General features: G+C 51.8%; 1 long non-coding RNA gene and 1 other non-coding gene across 3 annotated transcripts in view; both read right to left on the reverse strand.

Moving 5' to 3' along the window:
- Positions 1-406: 406 nt before the first annotated feature.
- GUCY2E (guanylate cyclase 2E) lies at positions 407-12,009 on the reverse strand. 2 transcript variants are annotated; one of them, XR_003029495.2, is made up of 3 exons: positions 6,515-12,009; positions 2,082-5,388; positions 407-1,962 (listed from the first exon to the last, which is right to left on the reverse strand). It is a non-coding gene; the product is annotated as a guanylate cyclase 2E (transcript). The 2 variants fall into 2 exon arrangements; XR_009490685.1 differs by having other exon boundaries at positions 407-5,388.
- Positions 12,010-12,019: 10 nt separating this feature from the next.
- The window catches only part of LOC112441534 (uncharacterized), a 68,564-nt gene continuing 58,525 nt past the window's right edge, over positions 12,020-22,058 (reverse strand). Inside the window, exon 3 of the long non-coding RNA XR_009490686.1 lies at positions 12,020-15,765. This is a non-coding gene — a long non-coding RNA (uncharacterized lncRNA). The remainder of the gene's footprint in view (positions 15,766-22,058) is intronic.

Genomic DNA, 22,058 nt, shown 5'->3' on the forward strand with positions numbered 1-22,058 from the left:
CAGAAGTCTCATTTTCCTAACACCCCAGGAATTATCACTCCCCTCCTTACCCTTCCCTGAGATCTTGGGAGCCCAAGACCTGGACTCTCAACACAGTGCTCACAGAGGTTAGGCCAGCTAGGGAGGAGAGGCGGGGAAGGAGGAAGCTCGCTCTGAACATTTGCTGTGGACGGAGCCCTGTGTTAGGATCAAGCCTCGGGTGGGCCCTCTCCAAACCCATTTTAGAGATGACAAAACAGAGGCTCGAGAAGTGATGACAGGAGAGGATGACCTCCTCTCTGGGCCCGGGCACCGCGACTGTACAACAGGGACAGCGTTCTCGATGGAAGGAATAGTGAGCTCTATAATGAGCTCTGAGAGTCAGAACCGTTTGTCAAGAACAAAGCACAACATGAAAGGAAGGGACTATTTCTATGTTTTTTATTGTTTCTGTGTCAAGAGGCAAGTTTACCCGTAGGATTCACAGAGGAAAGCATCAGTGACTATTGCCCTAGGGCACATATTAATGAGAGCCAGTTGGCTGCCAGAGAACTCAGCAAGGGAGCTTGTTGCAGGGAGTGGAGGAGGGAGAGGGCCTGGGAGTGTCCAAGCACAGGAGTCTCTGGGCTGGTGCTGGCCCCTGCCCCACTCCATCCTGCTCCTCAGGGCCTGGCCAAGGCCCTCCCCGCACCCCAGGGCCCCGCTGGGCTCTGGAGGGCTTTGGCAAAGGCCACCTTGATCTCTTGGTTTATGAGCTCCTGCCAGGCATCCCTAGAGGAAAAGGATAGACAAGAATAATAAATGCACCACCCAGAACAACAGTGGTGGGCATTCAGAGCCCACAGCTGATTACAAGGAGCCCCCTCACTGTCCTTGGAGTCTCCTGATTCCCGCAGCAGCCCAGCCACAGGCACACCACTGCTGTCCACACTTATATCTGTAGGGGACGGGGCCCAGAGAGGTGAAGAGCCGCTCACTCCTTTACGTGTGGGTCCAGAGGCCTCCCAGGAGTTGGGCAGCTAGTCCCAGCTCTGTGCCTAACGCTCTGGGGTGAGGAGCTCTGTGGCTCTGGGGTTTTAACACAAGTCAGAGCAGTGACACTGGCTCCCTAGCCTACACACACTTTCATTTTCTCACCGGCTTCCCACATATGCCCAGAGGAGTGTGGAATGGTGTTATTGCCTGTGCACAGAGAAGGGAGCAACGTGGTGAGTGGCAGCCAGGGCCTTACAGCAGCTTGGCAGAGCTACTTCTGAGCACAGTTGTCAGGGGCAGAGTGGAAAACGGGTCCCGGTGTGGAGTGTCTCTGTGACAGGTGACGGGAGGCCCTTCTTTGGGTTCTGCTGCCTAGGTCATGGTTATACCAAATCACGAGGTAGGGGATTCCCCATCCCCTGATCTCGACCAGCTTCCCCAAACAGCACTCAAAATAAAGATAAGTAACTTCAGCAGATATGGCAAATACAGAAAGTAAGGATAAAAGCATTGTTAGAAAACTTGACTTAAAAATCAAACTATTAAAAAAAGAAATCAAGTTACAGCATACAGTTCAAGCAAAGATTTGGTAACTGCCTCATAAACACAAGTCCAAGACAAGTTCCCACCCAGCTGGTCCTTCCTGCAGAGATTCTGTGTGTCTGTCTAAGCATCTCTCCGTGGGTCTATGGGTCTGTCTGTCTGTGATCTCACGCCCCAGTAAACAGAGGGGCACGTGGTGGTGTTTCCGCGTGCATACGTATCTGATGCTCATGCAGGGTGGAGGGTGTGTGTACACAGGCGGGTGCACTTGTGTGCTTGGACTCCCGTTCCCCCACCTGCTGTATCTAAGTCCGTGGGCCTAAGTGGATGTGAGATTCTTCTGTGCTTCCGAGAGTCCTGGGAGGCTCCCAGGTCAGGTCAAGCTTGCTGGGCCTAATCTCCGCTCTCTTTCCTCCCTGAGCCAAGAAGATGAAAACGTTGCTGGCAGTTTCTAAAGTTCCTGGCCTGGAATGGAAAAGTCATCAGCTGAGAGAGCTCGGGGTGACACATAGCTGCCAGACCTGCTGGCTCCCACTCCCAGGATGGGGCAGAGGGGTCGGGAGAGAGAGAAGATGAGAGCTCACCTCCCTGGGAGTCTGTCACCTGCAGACCTGCAGGCGGATCAGCCAGCCAGCCAGACCCTCCTGGGGGAGGTTCCATAAATGCATCAGCAAGGAAAATCAAGGAGTAACAAGTGCTTCAGGGACACAAGGCTGGGAGATGGGGTGGGACGGCGACAGGACTCTGATTAGAGTGTGTGGTGAGAGCCTCTTCGCGAAGGAGGCAGCAACAAAGCTGAGACCTGCAGTACAGGAAAGGACCAGGCACAGGGCACAGAGAGAGTGAAGGCCCTGAGGCGGGAAGCTCAGTCAGTGAGTCTTAAGGGGCAGGAGGGAGGCCCCGAGGTGGTAACTCACAGTACAAGGTGCTAGAAAACTGAGCCCACGGGGCAGGCCCAGGCCCGACAGAGCAGGGCCTCAGAGGGAGCATGAAAGAGTTCAGGTAGGAAGACCCAGAGGGTGTTAAACAGGGAACCGCCATGTGAATCACGTGTGTGCTGTTATTTAACGATCACGCTGGCTACTGGGCAAAGATGGATAAGGGTGAAAGCTGAGAAGCTCCTGCAGCGGCCAGGAGAGAGGAGGTGATGGAGAAGCCATCTGGCTGAAGTCTCCGGGACAGGGACTGGCTTTCTGACTGTGGATGGTGAGGCCACCCACCAGAAGAGAACTCTGGGGGAGGCCAGGCCTCCGGTGGACCTGGCGAGTCTGAGGTCCTCTGATAGCTCCAGAAGAAACTGTTGAGGGGGCAGCGAGAGCTCCACGGGCTTGGAGCTCAGAGCGGGTTGGGGGCCGAGGCCCAGAGGGGAGGGGGGCGTCAGTGTCAGGAGAGGAAGGGCCGCCTCAGGGAGGAGCTCTGTCCAGCCCCAGCGTGGAAGGGCTGGGGAGAGGAGAGGAGCGGCGGGGAGCCGGGGGAGGAGGAGATGGAGATCGGGGTGCACAGGCAGGGTGCTGAGGCCGCCTTTGGAGAGCCTTTCTAGGAAGAGGGAGGCGGGGGAAACGCTACTGCGCAGTCAGGTTGGGAACTAAAACTGCCCACGATGCTGGTGACACGGATGCAGGTCACCAGTGACCTCACGGAGCCTTCTGGGCGGACTGGGGCAGAAGTCAGGCTGCGGGGGCCGGCGGGAGTGGGCGATGAGGAAGTGAGGTCAGCGTCAGCAGACGGGCCTTCTGAGAGAAGTGTCTGCGCGTGGAAGCAGAAACGGGCCGCTGCTGAGGATAGTAAGCTCAGAGGACAGTGGCTCTTGGGGGCTGGAGAGGCGGCTGGAGTAGAGGACCTGGAGGGATTGAGCAGGGCCAGGGGGCTGCAGCCACTTGCCTAGGGGAAGGCCCTGGGAGGTCAAGAGCCTACTCCGGGTCACAGAGCCTGGCCGGAGCCTGGTCCTCACCCAGCAAGCCTTCTGCCAAGTTGAAGGACCCAGGGCTCTGTGGAGGCTTCTGTGAACACAAGCTGGTTTTGCACCCAGCAGTCTGGAGTGTCCTTATTATTTTTTTTTAAAGGGTACACCTGTGTGTGTTCTGCACATTGAGGGCTTCTCCAGATGCCACTGTGTGTGTCCCCCTCTTCCTTCCTCACTGGACCCCAGGGATGGAGATGAATGGGGCACTGTCTGCCCCCGGGCACAGCCCTGCCTGGGCTCCCTGGGGTCCCAAGACCTGGGACACCCCAGCAGTGGGGGTAGGAAATGGCCACTCTGACTGCCCTCAGCCCCTGTCCACACCAGTCCTTCCACGTGGGGGATGTGCTGCTGAGGCTGCTTGAGCACTGGTCTTTTCCCAGGAAGCCCATGTCTGCCCTACATGGGGTTTCTCATCTTTGAGAGATAGCAGGAGGGCAGCCTGGGATGGGGCCTGTCCTGGAAATGCTGAGAGGAGCCAGTTGGAAGTTTTAATGAAGGAAAGGCCCCACTCAGGAAGCTCTGATGTGGTTGTGCTGTGGACCCCTGATGGGGCTCTGTCCATCCCCAGGCTAGCTGCCCACTTGTAGAATGAGCCCATGGGCCCCTATGGTCCCTAGGTCCTCCTCATTTCTAGGAAACTAATTCTCAACAAGAGGCAGCACTTCCTGCAGATGAGGAAGTCTCCAGAGGCTGCAGAGGCTGCAGAGGCCTCAGTCTGCAGAGGCCAGGTTGGCATGCTGCCCTCCCCACTCCCACTCTGCGTCCCCTCCCGTCATCAGAATCCTCCGCTCCTCAGGACTGCTAGCACCCACTCCCCTGAACAAGACATGCCTGCCTTACTCCAGCTCACTCTCTCATAACCTCAGCCTCCAGAGCAAAGTGTTCCACTTACACTGGCCCTCTCAGGCTATGTGACCCTGGGCAAGTTACTGCTCGTCTCTGAGCTGCACTTTCCTTCTCTGACATCTCACTGTGTGATGAAGTCAGTCCCGTGGGGCACCCAGTTGGTGGGGCCCAGTCACAGCCCTCAGCCTTTAAATGCCTTGGCTGCTTCAGTCACTCAGTAGGCCCGGCCGTACCTGAGGAATTGGGGAAACGAAAGAGGGTAGGGTAGGAAGAAAAGTCATTCATAGGATGGTACCATTATTAAATGTGATATTAAAAAAAAAAGGAATACAGAGGTGACAGAACAATCCCTGCCTTTTCAAGGCTGAAGGGCAGGGACACCCAGCATCACTCTACAACAGCAGAGGGTCAGCCATGGGACTGGTGGGTGCACAGAGAAGACAGGATAGTTATTGTTGGGGGAAAGGAAGAAGAAGAGTATTCCTGGATCAGGGCAGGCTTCAGTGAGAGCTGAGGTCTGCGCTAAGGTTCTGAAGGATGAGTAGGAGCCCAACAGTGCTATGGAGAAGGCACAGGCTTTGGAGCCACCAGATCTAAGACCAACTCTGTGACTTTGGACAAATCTCTTTGCATCTCTAATTTAATTTCCTCAACTATACAGTAGGGATATGGAGCCTCCTTTCATCATTCCTGTGGTAATAAATATGTTAATATCTGTTGGGCATCAGTATGCTGCCCGGGTAGGCCATCAGTAGAAGTAACTTCTCTGCCCTGGCACTTATCCTCATGAGGAGCCAGATGAGGGTGTGGCTCCCAGGAAGAAACGTTTCCGCAGAACTAGGGGAATAAGGAGGACACGGAGGGCGATCAGCTCCCAGGCTGGCCTTGCTTCAGCGACATCAGTCAGGTGAGAATCTCTCCCACTGCCCACAGAAGCTGGACCTCTGAAGACGTTTCCAGTCAATCCCAGGAAAGCAAGTCTCTCATCTTTATCTCAGTCTGCCCTCTGATGTCAATTTTGTAGCCTTCATCCAGGCTGAGCAATGTCTGGATGGTGCTCCTGCTGACATGAATTCTGTACGCTGAGGAGAAAGGAAGGTAATAGTCAAGTTATTACCTGGAGAGAGCATACCTAGTGTTTGGTAAAATCACTGAGCGCCTGTAACAGCCCCCAGTTCCAGCCAGCAAGGCACACAATTCTGATTCATGCAATGCCCTTTGCCTGGCCTTCTTGTCCCCCAGTAGATTGTTGGGCACTAAAGCAACAGTTTCAAGGCAAAGCAAATTACATGGATTGAGGTTAAGAAGAACAGAAGCTGAAGTCAAAACACAAGCTGAAGTCTGAATGTAATCTCTACTTGTAGGGAAGTCTTTGAAGGCTGATCAATGCAGATAAGCAGTTATTTTACCTTTAAGGGCAGGACTCCCCACTAAGGCCACCACATCTGGTTAAGCACGATATGTATGGAGCAACATCAGAGAGCACACCATCTGTGCAGCCAGAGCAGAGGCTGAGCTTTTTCACTGCTATAATCAAGCCATCAGAGTGGCTCCTGCTGCCAGCAAGTGGCTAACATGGCATTTTAAAAATTGAAAGGGGTCCACTCACTGTGTGTGTGTGTGTGTGTGTGTGTGTATGTGTGTGTGTGCGCGTGCGCGCACGCGCGCACTCAGTCGTTTCTGACTCTGTGCGACCCTATGGGCTGTAGCCCTCCTGGCTCCTCTGTCCACAGGATTTCCCAGGTAAGAATACTGGAGTGGGTTACCATTTCCTTCTGCAGGGGATCTTCTTGACCCCAGGATCGAACCCACGTCTCCTACAGCGCAGGCAGATTCTTTACCACTGAGCCACCTGGGAAGCCCATTCATTTTAAAGATGGGGAAACCAAGGCCTAGAGGAGCATTTTGGCTCAAGGACACTGAGGATGCTAGGTCCAGCTGGGGACCCAGGTTTCCTGCCCCTCAAGCCATTGTTTTCCCTGCTAATTCTCTCATGAGATCATGACAAAAGCCCTGTGCTAAGTTGTTTTTTTTTTTTTTAAATAAGCGACATCCATCATCTCCTTATACCGCAGTGGCTTTACTGGTGACTAGGGCACGCTGCCATCAGGTGGTGGCTTGGTTACTAAGCACTGGTTCAAACAGCCAGGCTGTAGCGGTTATTGAGAGAGTCCCTCCCTGGACAGGATAGAAGTATGAGACACTCACGCAGCCCTGTAGACTCCATCCAGGATGCGGTGTTAACGGTGTCCCCAAAGAGGCAATACCGAGGCATGGTGAGACCCATGACCCCTGCCACGCAGGGCCCTGAAACTCAAATGTGCCCAGTGAGCTCCTAGACCCAAGAGAAGACCCTGCAACAGTCTCGTCCTTCTCACCCTTCCGCCTAAACTGCTGTCCCCACCCTACATTTTGGGCTCCAGCTACAGGGTGAAGATGAAGCTGTATGGCATCTCCAACAACACCCAGAGAAGAGGTGACATCTGTGCCTGGCTCTGGGCTGGGGGTAGGAGGACACAGAAAAATCTAGGCTCTGCTCTTAGGGAGCTCTCAGCCTGGCAGGGGGAGATGTGTAAACTATAACCAGTGTCATGAAGAGGGAAGCACCAGAGCTGTGCCAGTCCAGAAAGGGGACTCTGACCCAACCCTGAAGACTTCCTGGAGGAAGCGGTATATAAACTGTGTCTTGAAGGATAAGAAAATGAGTGGGCAGGGAACAGCAGGTGCAAAGCCACAGAAGCAGAGAGCCCACATGCCTGTGGGAAACTGCAAGTGGCTGAGTATGGATGGAATACCAAGTGGGAGATGAGGCTACAGAGATTAGCAAGGGTCTTGGAGGCTATGTGGGGCTGAGGAGTTTGGACTTTATGGGGTAGGAGCATGAGAAAGATATACTATAGTAGAGACCCCAAGGCATCTCCTAGTCCCCAACCCGCAGAAACTTAGTTGTCTGCCTGACCACAGAAGGTGTCTGTCCTGCCTCTTCTGTCAGCTTCTCACCAGGGACTTAGATGCCCTTGACAGATGCTGAGACCGAAAAAAAAAAAATGTGAATCTAAGCAAAACAGATTGTTTGATTTATAATATCTTAGAAGCTTAAAATAATAGAATAAAATTGTTTAAAAATTATATTATGGAGTTTTAGAATCTCAGAATTTCAGAATCCTTTGGGTTGCCCCAGCCAGCACCTTAGGCAGGGCTGGGAGGCTCCCACAGCCCCAAGTCCTTACCTGAGTGCAGGCCAGCCCTGATGCGAATGGGCACAGTGGGCACATGCCTCATCCGGAAGTCACCCACAGAGCTGAGGATGTCCAGGGCCATGTTGACCATCTCAGCAGCGTGCCGGCTCCCGTTGTGCCTGGGCACTCCCGAGGCCACCATGTAAGCATCTCCGATGGTCTCCACCTAGAAGTCATAGCCTTCATGCTCCAGTACAAGCACTCCCCTCCCTGGACTGATCCACGTGCCACACAAGGCTGCCTCTCAAGAACCCCTGGCCCACCCCTCAAATCTCTGGCCCACAGTGGCATCTTTCCTAGCCTCTCTAACAATGATTAAATCTGCATGTTTAAGATCACCTTTGTCTGAATTGAAGGTAACCGTGCCTGTCTCATCTCCTTTGAGCCCAGGCCATGAGCATCTTGGCAGCAGAGCTGGGTGTCCCAACTGCACAACGCTGCAGGCAGATCAGGGCTTCATCTGGAGAGAAGCGCAGGTATATTGGATACATTAGCCTACTTCCCCAACCCTTGATCTTCCAAGGTGTACTCCAAGAATGCAGAGTTTGAAATCTGATAGATGGATATAAACCCTGGGTCTGCCATTTACCCTAGTCTGGCCGCTTCACTTGTGTGAGCCTCTGTTCCTCTTACATGAAATGCATATTAAAGATACAGTAATAAAGAGCCAGTTTCATCATAGATGTTCAATAAGCAGAGACTTCAGTCTTTACCATCATCATCATCACCACCATCATCATTTCCTGCACTAACAGTTTTGGAGACAACAGAATCCCAGAGTCTTAGAACCAGGAGGGACTTTAAAAGGCCACCCATCTGCCTTTCCAGTGGCTGTCTGGGCCTGTTCACATCTCCTTCTTGAGGTGGCTGCTTCTCCCTCTAGGCAACTCTAATTTATAAAAGTTGAGTTGAATGGCAATTGCCTTTCACCTGCTGGCTCCAGCTCTACCTTCTGAACTCAAGCCGCAAACCTTTCCTATTCTCAAGCTCATTCTCTATTCTGAAGACATCTTTTCAGTTCCTGGGGACACAGATGTGTGCCATGGCCTTCTCCCCCCTCACAGGCCAGGCCAGCCAAGCTTGAAGGTAGCAACTCTACTTCTCAGTCTTCCCATTTGCAGGTTAAAGAGCCCGGCTCCTGCACTGCCCCTCCTCAGCATCACTGGACCTGAAGAGCAGAACCTTCTCTTAGGCCAAGTGTGTGCACTCTCCCTTAGAACCTGGGACATAGAATAACAGACTGGTTCCAAATCGGGAAAGGAGTACATCAAGGCTGTATATTGTCACCAGGCTTATTTAATTTATATGCAGAGTACATCATGAGAAACGCTAGGCTGGATGAAGCACAAGCTGGAATCAAGATTGCCGGGAAAAATATCAATAACCTCAGATATGCAGATGACACCACCCTTATGGCAGAAAGTGAAGAGGAACTAAGGAGCCACTTGATAAAAGTGAAAGAGGAGGGTGAAAAAGTTGGCTTAAACTCAACATTCAGAAAACAAAGATCATGGCATCCAGTCCCATCACTTCATGGCAAATAGATGGGGAAACAGTGGAAACAGTAAGAGGCTTTACTTTTGGGGGCTCCAAAATCACTGCAGATGGCGGCTGCAGCTGTGAAACTAAAAGACGCTTACTCCTTGGAAGGAAAGTTATGACCAACCTAGACAGCATATTAAAAAGCAGAGACATTACTTTGCCAACAAAGGCCCATCTAATCAAAGCCATGGTTTTTCCAATAGTCATGTATGGATGTGAGATTTGGACTATGAAGAAAGCTGAGCACCAAAGAATTGATGCTTTTGAACTGTGATGTTGGAGAAGACTTTTGAGGATCCCTTGGACTGCAAGGACATCCAACCAGTTCATCCTAAAGGAGATCAGTCCTGGGTGTTCATTGGAAGGACTGATGCTGAGGCTGAAACTCCAATACTTTGGCCACCTCATGTGAAGAGTTGACTCACTGGGAAAGACCCCGATGCTGGGAAAGATTGAGGGCGGGAGAAGAATGGGACAACAGAGGATGAGATGGTTGGATGGCATCACCAACTCGATTGACATGGGTTTGGGTAGACTCCGGGAGTTGGTGATGGACAGGGAGGCCTAGTGTGCTGCAGTCCATGGGGTCACAAAGTGTCGGACACAACTGAGCGACTGAACTTAACTGAACTGAGACAGTGATAATAATGATGATGCTTCTCATGTCCACAGGGGGTGCTGTAACTCAGTGCATCTCCTTCCCCATCATTAGCTGTGGACTGTGCCCTCCTAGCTCTGTCCCCAACTTTCCCTCTCCCTCACTTGGGATATCTCTGCCCCAGTACCCAGAAGTGATCTGCCCTAATCACGCCTTACTGAGCTCAGATACTTAAATTTGCTCCCTACAGCCAATGGCTTAAAATTCACTCCCCATGGAGCTAGCGATCAGGGATTCCCATGATTTCTAGAATTCCCTGACTTACTCCTAACAATTGCTACTGGTTTTCCATGCTTCAGCCAAATGGGAACCTTTTGCTCTCCACAGAGACACTCAGCGCTTGCTCACCTCCAGGCCCTGATCGCCCCTGAAATGTTCTCTATCTGTTGAGATCTGGGCCCTCCATCAGCCCAGTTCACGTTGTATTGAGACCATAAAGTCTCCCTCATCATCAGCTGGGAAACACGTTTCCTTCTTCGGGGCTGTGCCCTCTATCTCCCTTCCATCATTCACTGTCGCCCACCCAGCACTTACTTGTGGGCTGGCATGAATGCGCCAGGGACAGTACACAGCTGCCCCCCTACTGTGTACATTTCCACAGAGGAGAGCCCTCCCACCTCACAGCCCAGAGGGAAGAATACGAGCAAGCCCTGGCTTTCCCTCTGCCCACACACTTCTTCCTCACAGGAGGATGAGCACATTATCTGACTGGCAAGATGGGAAGAAGCACTAAGTAAGTGCTCCTTTAAATACTTATACAGCAGTCATTACATGCCAGACACAATTCCAAACCTTTTACAAATATTAATGCTTTTGATCTTCACAAAAATTCTGTGAGGCAGCTATTGCCATTTTGCAAACAGAAAACTGGGCCAAAGAGGTTAAGTCACTCGCCACCATCACACAGCACAGATGTGAGCTTGTTCAGAGCAAATCCAGAGCCCATGTTCTATGCTGCCTCTTGATGCACGCGGCTTGGGCCCTTTCTCTCTCTCTTGTGGGGAGAATCTGCCTGCTACGTGGGGTTCCCTCTTTCCTGCCCTGCACATGGTTAGCACATGTGTCTGGGCCAAGTCCTGCCTCCAGAGGCAGCCCAAGAGTCCTACTGCTCGCTAGCCCCACTCCCAGCTCACCAGGTGTGCAGGGGCAGTGCAGGAACAGTACACTCGCTCTAGGCACCCAGCGCTGCCTCAGATGGGTGACCCAAAGTCCAAACTGGCGTGGAGGAACAGGAGAAAGCCCCAAGGTGGCCGCACATCCAGACTACCTTCTCCAAGTCGCTAAGCTAAATTCTAGCCCTCCACCTGCCTGCCACCTGAGCAAGAAGGGAGAGTTTGATGTAATTAATAACCATCCTACAACCCTAACAGCAGAAAGGTGACCAGGCACAGGCTCTGCTCTCTAGGAGCTCAGACTCCCAAAGATGATCACCAGAGATTTCTGTCGCAGGGGGCACTCAGCTGCAACTGAGAGCTGCAGCTCCTTGTACACAGGTGTAGTCCTTTAGCAGTGGAGAGAACACAGCCAGAGGAGAGGCTTCCATACTAACAGACACAGACATGAATTGCTGTGTGACCTTGGGTGAGTCATCTACCTCTCTGAGCCTGTATCCTTATCTGTACAGTCAGAATAATAATCCATCCCTCTGAGGGGCACTGCGAGGATTAAATGAGATATCCTGTGACAATCCCTAGGCCAGGTCAGTCCTCTGTTGATGCTTAACTGGTGCATCTGCGTGAGTTCAGTTGCTCAGTCATGTCTGACTGTTTGTGACTCCATGGATTACAGTCCACCAATCTCCTCTGCCCATGGGATTTTCCAGGCAAGAATACTGAGGGCATGGGTTGCCATGCCCTCCTCCACAAGATCTTCCCAATCCAGGGATAGAACCCACATGTCTTGCATGCCCTGCGTTTGGCAGGCAGATTCTTTACCACTAGCGCCACGTCCCCCTATTCTGTACTTTCAGGAGGAGGCCTCAATGCCAGTACATGCTGTGCTCATCATTGTGTTGGTGTGAACGTCAGCACCTTCTCTCACATTCTGCTCAATCTGCTGGATCACCCTAAGCCAGAGTCACTTTCACCTCTCTTTTACAAATGGAAGCTTGAGGCTCAGAGAGGTGAAGTGATGTGCTCAGAGTGGCTCAGCCATGTGGGTGGGGCCAAGCTCACCCTCTGGGTTGAGAACTGGAGTAAAAGCCCTTTCCTCCCCACTCCTCCTCCATACCTCCGCATGCAACCCCACCCCCACCCCCCAGCCGTCACCCCCTACCCGGCAGCCCAGAGGGCCCTGCTGTGGAGCTCTGTCCATGAAAGTGCTCTCTCAGTATCTGCTGGGAGGGAATCGCAGACCCCTTGGGAACCAGGAAATGATCGCCTGGCTGCCTCCCAGCCCAGACTGGATTAAAGAGCAGTAACCAGATCCTGCTGGAATGGAGGGGAACCCAAGGCAGCTGAGTGAGCGACGAGAGAGGCGCCTGCACTTGGGAAGGACCCGGCCTCCGGTTTCCCCACATCTGGACGGGTGTGCAGGCCTTGTTTTATTTCATTCCGTTCTGCCAGAAAGATGCAGACCTCCTGGCCAGAGTTCAGAGCAGATCAGAAAGCGTGATTCAGAGCTGAGAGGGACACATGTGTGAGAAAAGACTAGCAGGAGAGGAAGAGACAAGGCCAGGGGTGACTCAGGGCACATCAGAGCTGCAGGGCCCAGCACGAGGAGATGAGGAATCTTTTCCTAGGCTCTGGAGGCAAGAGGGGAACACAGCCAGCATGACAGAGAATGCCTCAGGCCGTGGGCTGGGGCAGGAACGTGGGAAACCGGAGGGAAGCTGAGTGCTAGGAATGTCAGCAGCTCAGGTCTCCGCTGGTCAGTGTGGGGCAGTGAACAGATCTGGGCAGTGGTGGTGGCCTTGGCAGGCTCCTGTCCTGGCTCTGTCACCTATCGGCTGTGTGATCTCGGGCAAGTCGTTTCCCTCTCTGGGCCTTAGTGAGCTCCTCATTTAGTCAACACGTATTTTCTGAGGACCCACCACACGTTGGACATTGGACATTGCCAAGCACTGGGGACAGAGTGGTTTAGGTTGGAACCGACCCGTCCGGGGGTTGTTATGCGAGCATCACACAAGAGCTCCTAACCACGTGTGCGAGGGCAGGGCAGCTAACCTGACACCAGGAGGGAGCAGAAGAGGAGGGTAGGCAGGGTTCCAGGAGGAGGGAACAGCATGTGTGAAGACCTCAAGGCTAGAGGGAGCAAGAGAGCAAAGCCTGTGTGAGGAACGCAGAGGGCGCAGAGGCAGAGTGAGAGTCACTGGGGAAGAAAGTGGGGCCCACTCCTGGAGGGCCGGCTGTGAACCTGTGGCTTTATCCTGAGGAGGTCTGGGTCCTGGGAGGACCATGACCCCTGAGGAAGCTAGTTTTCAGAATGTCCAAGTTCAAGTCTCAGCTTCATGTCCTGCTGAGACCAGCTGCTCAACCCCTTGTTTCTTCATCCGACGGGGTGCTAGTACCTACCTCACAGCTTGTTATGTTGTTATGATGATCAAATGGCACGATACATATAAGGCATCTAGACTGCATACCTGGAGAAGGCAATGGCACCCACTCCAGTACTCTTGCCTGGAAAATCCCATGACGGAGGAGCCTGGTAGGCTGCAGTCCATGGGGTCGCTAAGAGTCGGACACAACTGAGTGACTTAGCAGCAGCAGCAGCAGCAGACTGCATACCAGTGTGCGGTATACAGTAAGCACTCAATAAATACTGGTGACTACTGCTGCCTGGATACTGTGTGTAATGCTATCAGCAGGTTACCTGGCACCTCAAAGAGTTAGTTCTCACCTCTGAAACTTCCTGCCCATGCACCCTTCCCTTCCTGGCTTCAGCCCAGCCCAGGGCCTGGCCCTCTCCAGCCCCAGTCTTCCTGGAGGGCTGTGGCAGGAAGGGGGCTGGCAGGTCACAAGTGAAGGTGAAGAGCAGGGGAGCCAGGGTATGGCTGTCTCCTGGGAGCTCCTCCCCACCTCCTCCACCATGTCTGAGGCTGATCTGGGACCCCCAACAATGGGATCAGAATAGGGGCAGGGTTGAGTTGGGAAGGCCCCCGTGGCAGGCAGAGAGGGCAGAAGGCTATTCACTTTCACAGGGTCACAGCTTTACACAGAATTTCTACCAGGGGGAGAAAATCTGCCCATGGTCTATGAATCCCCTGGGACAGGAATCATTATTCCTGTTTTATATTAATAGATAAGGAAACAGAGGCCCAGAGAGGGGAAACCAAAGTGACACAGAAGCTGGTGTCCAGGGTGGGACTCAAACCCAGGATTGAGAGGTACACAGGGACTAGATCATGGAGGGGTTGATGGCTCTGCCAAGGCCCCTGCTGCCCCCTCCAGGGTTTCCCACCCACTTCCACTGATGGCCCACTTCATGTCCAGCCATCAAAGCACATTTAGCATTTCTCACACTTACTAGGGCCACCCTCTCAAGCCTCAAAATTTAGTACATTATTACCCCATTGCTTGCTCAGAGCAACCACACCCAGGATGGACAATGCTAGGAAGACAGCACCTCTTCCAGGAAGACTTCCTTGCTCTTTACTCTAAACATCTACTCCCAGCTGGATTAGAGGCCCTCTCAGCCTCCTCTGCCTCCCCAGATCATCAATTTCATAGTTGTCTTCCTCTTTTACAGACAGCACTGAGAGCTCCCTGTGGGCAGGCACAGAAGCTGATTCATCTGTCGACCCTCACCTGGAACAAGTAGACTTTATTTTCCTACCTCTTGAATCTGGGCTGGTCTTTTGACTTACTTTGACCTATAGAATATGTCAGAAATAATGTACCCAATTTCAGCTTAGACTTCAAAAGACTTCTGAACTTCTGCTTTCTCTCTCAGAACTCTGCCACACCTTTTAAATAATACCAACTCACCTGCTGGAGGGTGAGGTACCATGTGGACCAGAACTGAGTTGTCTCAGCCAAGGCACCCAGAGTCCAGCCAAAATCAGCAGAGCTTCCTCTCACCCACACTGACCACAGATGTATGAGTGAGCCCAGCCGAATCCAGAGAATTTTCTAGCTGGACCTATAGGCTTGTGAACAAGAATAGATGTGTATTGCTTTACACTATTGGGTTTGGGGGTTGTTTGTTACACAGCAATAGCTTACTGATAGACGATGCATAAGCAAATGACTGGAAATACAGGTGTGATGCAAACACGATGTAGAAGAGAGAGGGATGGAATGCCTGCCTCCTGGTCCTCTTACCCTATACATGTCACGGTTGCCCAGAACCTCATCAAACAATGTGTAGAGGTCACTGAGCAAGCCCACCACCTCAACGGGCTCACTCAGGGCTGCGACGGTGGTAAAGCCCACAAGTCACTGAAGTGTATGGTAACCTGATCAAAGTACTCTGGCTCCATGGCTGCCCCCATTTTCAGAGCTTCAGTCACAGACCCGAAGGGATAGGAAGGGCCAAAGTCACAAGTGGAAGGACCCTCTCTCCACAGTTGGAAGTGAGGGAGGGGTATCTGTGGGAAAGTCCTGGGATGAGTGTCTGGGGGTCTGGGATAGGTGTGCTGTGTGCTGGTTCCCCTCTCTGGACGTTGCTTCCTCAGAAGTCAGATGGGAACACTGTACCTTGTCCTTGTTCCCAAAGGAAAGAGGCAGCAGAAATTCAATACTCATGTGCACAGCACAGTGCCTAATGCATGCAAGGGCTCTATGAAAATATGATGGGTAAATAAACAACAAATGAATCAATTCATGGAACCCAGCTTTACCGAGTACCTGCTTTGTCCCAGCTCCCCAGGTACCATGCTCAGAGGCACTGAGGCCAGAGGCACAATCAGGTCCACTCACGGGGGCAGCATCCGAGAGAGCAACCTTTCTGTCCTGTCTCTCCAGCTCCAGCTCCTCAGTCCGCTCCTGGGTCAGGTCCTCCAAGCTTTGGGAATACTTCTCCAGCATCCGCAGCATAGGGTCAGCAACACTGGTCTTCTTGCCTTGGTTGATGCTTTCGAACTGAAAATGGAATGAAAATCCCAATTTATCCATGAAGATCAGCAGAGCACTTGGCCCTCACGTTGAGAATCTAGGCCATGGGAATGAACCAGATATAGTCCCTGCCCAGAAGAGTTGGATGGTGGGGAGTAGGTAGGTAATAGGCAAGGGGTGGCAGCTCTGACAAGGGGAAGCAGAGACAGCAGGGAGGAAAAATGGGCTAGTTCTCTGTGAGGCAGACAGGCATGGAGAGGACTTTGCAAAGGAACCCATTCCCAGCATTGTATCACCATTAACAAACACTTTGGTTCTTACAAAAACACTGTGGAATAGACATTCTTTGTTCTCAAAGATAAGTTGGTTGGGTGAATGGATAGATGGGTAGATACACAGAAGCATTATATGTAGACTGCTCATATATATAATCTATTTCTACCTCTTTATTTCTCTCTTTGTTCAAAAATTTTTTTTACAAAACAAAATTATAAATATGTAAGGGCACTGAGACCAAAGGAAAGCAAAAGCTAAAGAAGTCAATCCAGGAGTGAGGTCTATATGTAAAATGCAGGCTACAACTTGGTCACAATTTTGGATATGAGCTCTCTAGCAACAAAGAAAAGAGGGAAACAGCGATTACATAATATATGGAGTCCATGAGACAATGGAGCATTAAACTAGTTTCCCAGAAGGAATACAAACTGCTGGTGCTGAGCAGAGATAAGTACCTCTCCTAGGTCTTTGTAAGATGATGTTATAAACTGTACCTTCAACAATAACCTTAGCCTTGTTTTCTAAAGAGACTTACTGGAACTTTTCCCAGTGTGGTTTGTACCTTACCAAAGTGCAATCAGCAGGAAAATCAAATTAATGATGATCAAAGTGGAGGAGTTTATTCCTGTCTAAATCCAGCATCTTGACCTGTATGTGTGTGTGTATGTGTGTGTAGGTGTTTATATCCAACCTTCATTAATACTGCTTTTCTCAGGCAAATGTCTGTAAGGTGGGGAGTGTCAGCAGCCCCTGAAAAGCACATATTTTGTATTGCCCATTAGAAGCAGAGGCACAAGCTTCAGGGCAGCTGCCATGGGTGTGACAGCTGCTGACCCTGAGACAGCAATATGGACAAGAAGAGGACTGTAAGATCGACTCTGCAAGGAGGGCTCCCATTTATAATGAAGAAACAAGGGATCTGAGAAGTGCAACTTGCTGAGAACGACGCAATGGTGGAACTGCATTTCAAACAGGGGTCTGTTATATATTAATTCTATCACCAGCCACCCCACTGAATTATTTCATCATTTGGAGTGTGTTTTCCATTGCTTCCCTTGAATTGCCCAGGAACGAAATCATAGAATATGCAAACACAATTATTTTTTTCTTTGTTGTTGCTGTTTAGCTTCTCAGTCACGTCAGGTTCTTGCAACCCCATGGACTGTAACCTGCCAGGCTCCTCCATCCATGGGACTTCCCAGGCAAGAATACTGGAGTGGGTTGCCATTTCCTTCTCCAAGGGATCTTCCTGACCCAGGGATCAAACCCAAGTCTCCTGCATTGGCAGGCAGATTCTTTACCACTAAACCACGAGGGAAGCCCATTTTCTTCTTCCTTTACAACTTTCATTTTCTTGCTTAATTACACTGGCTGATACTCCCAGAACAATCTTATATGAACACAGTTTAAGTCTTTCAACTTCAGGGTCAGTGCTCTTTCTCCTCATTCTCTCCTCAGAAAAAATACTTTTTTTTTTGCTTAGTTATTTCACTTGATGGTCACACCAGTGTGTCCAGTTGGATCAGAGTTAGTCCTTTTAGACATCACCTAAGGAAATCTGAGGCTCAGCAGTGGAAGTGATTTGGCCAAGGTCAAGTAGTAGGTAAGTGGCTCTGGTTTTTCCTGTGGTCATGTATGGGTGTGAGAGTTGGACTGTGAAGAAGGCTGAGCGCTGAAGAATTGGTGCTTTTGAACTGTGGTGTTGGAGAAGACTCTTGAGAGTCCCCTGGACTGCAAGGAGATCCAACCAGTCTATTCTGAAGGAGATCAGCCCTGGGATTTCTTTGGAAGGAATGATGCTAAAGCTGAAACTCCAGTACTTTGGCCACCTCATGTGGAGTTGACTCATTGGAAAAGACTCTGATGCTGGGAGGGATTGGGGGCAAGAGGAGAAGGGGACAACAGAGGATGAGATGGCTGGATGGCATCACTGACTCGATGGACGTAAGTCTGAGTGAACTCTGGGAGTTGGTGTTGGACAGGGAGGCCTGGCGTGCTGCGATTCATGGGGTTGCAAAGAGTCGGACACGACTGAGCGACTGATCTGATCTGATCTGATCTGAAGTGGAAGCATAGATCTGAATGCAGGCTGTCTGACCCTTAGCCTCCCCACAGTGTGATATGGTTCTCATCTTCTGCATGTGGAGTCCATCATGTGCCAGTCTCTGCCTTCTCTGCCACTGAACCTGAGGCAGGCTTTCCCCACAGTCGCCCCTCACTCAGGCTAAGATCCTTCTTCCCCACCTCATTAGCCACGGCAATCTCTAACCCCTGGAAAGATTCTAGGCTGGTGTTTTAAGAACTGATTTTTTGGCCTAGCTCTGCCACCCACCCTCACAGGGGCCACTGAGAGCTCATTCACTCTGAGGTCCACATTTCCCATAGGATGCCTGTATGTTTCTCCTGTCTTCCTATCTCCCACTCCCTCATCACCCGTCTGGATGCCCCTCTGGCTCACTGAACCTCCCCTTGGCAAAATTCCACTGTGGCTGGGGAGTGGAGGGCAGGAAACGGGAAGCACAAAAGCTGTCACCACAGGCTCAATGAGTCGGCCCTGTGAGAGCCGTTAGCCAGCTCAGTCAGGCCCACACACAGCACGTCCGCCCAGCAAACCCGTCCAGGCTTGCCTCACCCCTCCCGGTACAGTCCGCAAGGCAGGCCGGGGATGGGAGCGGCAGTCCCCCTCACACCTTCCACTCCCTGATGCAGGAACCAGCGCTGCCTCCATGACCGCAAATGGCCCCTCTGCTCTGGTGCCAGGAGGCCTGGCGTGGGGTCGGGGTTCCTAGCATCAATGCTGCAGAGACAAACCTAGGTCTGTGTTCCAGCCCCACATTTCACTTCCTTGGTTACCTTTGGCAAGTCCCATCACCTCGCCATGCCTCAGTTTCTCTCTTGTAAAGCCCAGATAATAGCAATGCTTCCTTGGAGGGCTATCAGGAGGGTTAAATATAAGCATAGGACTTAGCATGGAGCTTGGCACTCAGGAAGGAAGTGTCTATGAACCCAGAGTTCTAAGAAAGATTCCCGCAGATGGTAGGCCTCAGGTTCCACCCTCAGGGGTGATGATGCTGGCCCATTGCCCCCTCTATGCACAGGGTTTCCAGGCCCCTGGGATAGGGGGGCCCCCACTGGGCAAAGTGAGGTGAACTGATTCGCTGTTTCTTGTGAGTAGCCAGCTCCTCTGGTGGCACTGGCCTGGCTATAGATCTGGTCCAGATTGGGTCTGTCCTCTGGAGCCTCCTCCCAGCACTGCTTCATTAGCTGGATGCACTCAGGTGGCCCATGGTCAGGGGACACCAGGGGCTGGCTCAGGGGAGGGGGGGATACCACCTTCCTGATTTCTGCAACAAACACAGACGCGCCAGTGGGGCTGAGGTCCCCAGGATGGCTGGTGGTGAGGCATGGGCCTGGGATCCTGAGATGGAGGGCAGGCTGGGCCTGTGGGGTGTGGATACCAGGCCACGAGAGTGTTCCTCAGCCTCTTGTTCTCTGCTCCAGGGCATGCTGGCCAGTGGTCCAGGATTGCTGTTTTCCTGGGCCCATTCCATAGTGTGGCGGGGAAAAGGGTCTCAGCTCGGAGCTTGAAGAATGGGGCCTGAATTCTGGATCCACCACCACCTGTCTGTGAGATGGTGAACAACACAGCCATCTCTCTGAGCCTTGGTCTCCCCGTCTATGAAGTGAGCTTAACAAACTGCCTTCGTGAGATGAGTGCTGAGGAAGGAAATGACAGATGCTAGATTTGGGGGTGCTAGGTTCACCCCAGCCCGTGAACCCTGCACAACTTGCTGCTGCTCTGTTGCCAGCAATGTCCAAGAATGTGCTCACAACCTGGGCACTGCAGATCTGTCTGGCAGCCCCACCACCCGGAGGCCATCTGGGGTCGACTCTGCACAACTGTGAGGCAGGACTCTCTGCTTTGCATGTTCGCCATCATCATGACTCTTTTCCCAGGACAGTCCCTGCTGTGGATCTTCCTGTGCCCGTTCCACATGATAAAGACCACAGACTGAGTCGAGATCTGATGGATCAGCGATCCAGCTCCATCTCTGTCACTTGTCATCACTCTGTGCCTTGGTTTTCCCACCTGGGTCAGCCCTAGGGGTGCCTCAGGGAGCTGAGAGATTCATGGGCACACCAGGAGGTTGAGAGGCTGGGTACAAAGCTCAGGCCTTCAGCGGCACAGGAGGAGATGTCAAGATTATCCTTCTAATCCTGTGCAAGCTATGCTATGTTCTGAACTTCAGTCTCCTCACCTAATGATAATAGGACAGACCTCACAGGGCCATTAGGGGTGGAACAGGAGGGCTGGGACCCTCCTCAGAGGAGGCAAAGAGGTGGGTTCCTTGGAGAGAAAGTTCCCTGGAGAGTGAAGAGAAGCTTCTCTCTGGATTTCCCTTTGCCGACCTCCTTGTTGGGGGAAGCCCATGATTCACTGTCCCATTTTACAGACAGGGAAACTGAGGTTCTGAGGAGGTGGTAACATCGGTCAACTGAGCCACAGGGCCAGTAAAAAGTAGATGCTAGAACTGGGCTTGATAGCCTCCCAGCCTGCACTTTTTTCTCTGCCCAGAGGATCCCAGTCTGTAGGCGTTAGGCCCTGAGGGCCTCTGAGTAGAGGGTCTAGGAAGCTATATATGCTTATAAAGGAGTGTGCACAGATGGAGCTCATAATATATCTCACACACACACACACACACACATGTCCAGCTCTTTTTCAAAAGCATTCTAATGGTGTGATGAATAAAATACAGATCCATTTCAAAGCGTTGCTTATTTCAGAGCAGGTTTTTGTCTCTGGGTATTTTCTCAGTCACCAGATACTAAAAGTCAGATAGTAGCATGTGAGGCTCCAAACTTTTTTGTCATTAAAGTAGAGTTCTCACAGGTGGTCATGTTGGGAACCCATAGCCCAGGCCAGGCCAGATCTCCTTTTCCCTCCCCATGCTGAGCCCACTGTCCACATCCAGCCCATCACTGGGATGGATCAGTCCTGCTGGCCGCTGACCAAGAGCCTGTACATCCAGCTCCATGGAAGATGCTTTCTGGATGACTCCAGGAGATTTTAGGCCAATACCATTGAGCCCACTGGGATCCCAGACCACAGCTTCCCGCTGGGAAGTCCTGCCCCTCTCTGAGCCTCACTGCTTCATCTCTGAAGAGTGCACTTACCACCTCACAGCACTGTCCATTGGCATAACACAGATGACAGTGCTTAGGAAACCACACGTGTCCACCCCGCCACAGAATCTTAAAAAGATGCTACTTCTGGGACTTCCTTGGTGGTCCAGTGGTTAAGGATCTGCCAGCCACTGCAGGGGACACAGGTTCCATCCCTGGTCAGGGAAGATTCCACATGCTGCAGAGCAGTTAAGCCCAAGCACCATGACTGCCGAGCCCAAGCTCTAGAGCCCATGAGTCACAATTACTGAGCACCCCAACAAAGAGTAGTCCCCCACTCACCACAGCTAGAGACAAGCCCACTCACAGCAACGAAGACCCAGCACAGCCAAAAATAAATAAATAAAAATTAATTAATTGTTTTTTCAAAGATGCTATTTCTTAGAGCAAAGAGGTCCGCTTCTCAGTAGGAGAGTGGGAAAAACCTGGGCTCTTCCCCAGTCGCATACCCCTAAAACCACCCAGGGTCTAGCATGTGCCAGGCTCTTGTCTAAAGCATTTCACTGAATCCTCACAAATACTCTTGGAGCTAGGCATCATGGTCCCTGTTTTACAAATGAACAAACAAGCTCAGAGTCTGAAAGAGATTTACTCAGAGTCATGAGGTGAACTGGTGTAGAGCTGGGCTCAAGTCCATGTCCCCCAAAGGCTGTGCTCTGGACATTTCACTCCCTGAGACCAGGAAAAGTGCAGCCAGGGAGTAGCAGGTCCGGATTGACAGCCCAATGCAGGGGCGACCCTGGGGTCCCTGAAGTCTCAGGAGCACTGGCCTGAAGGGCCCTGCACAGCAGCAAGACTCACAAACCCCATCTGGCTGTTTGCCTTCCCACCCCCTCAGCAGGCAGATGTCAGCAAGTTGG

Source organism: Bos taurus, chromosome 15 (genome assembly GCF_002263795.3).
Source record: "Bos taurus isolate L1 Dominette 01449 registration number 42190680 breed Hereford chromosome 15, ARS-UCD2.0, whole genome shotgun sequence".
Classification (NCBI taxonomy): domain Eukaryota; kingdom Metazoa; phylum Chordata; class Mammalia; order Artiodactyla; family Bovidae; genus Bos; species Bos taurus.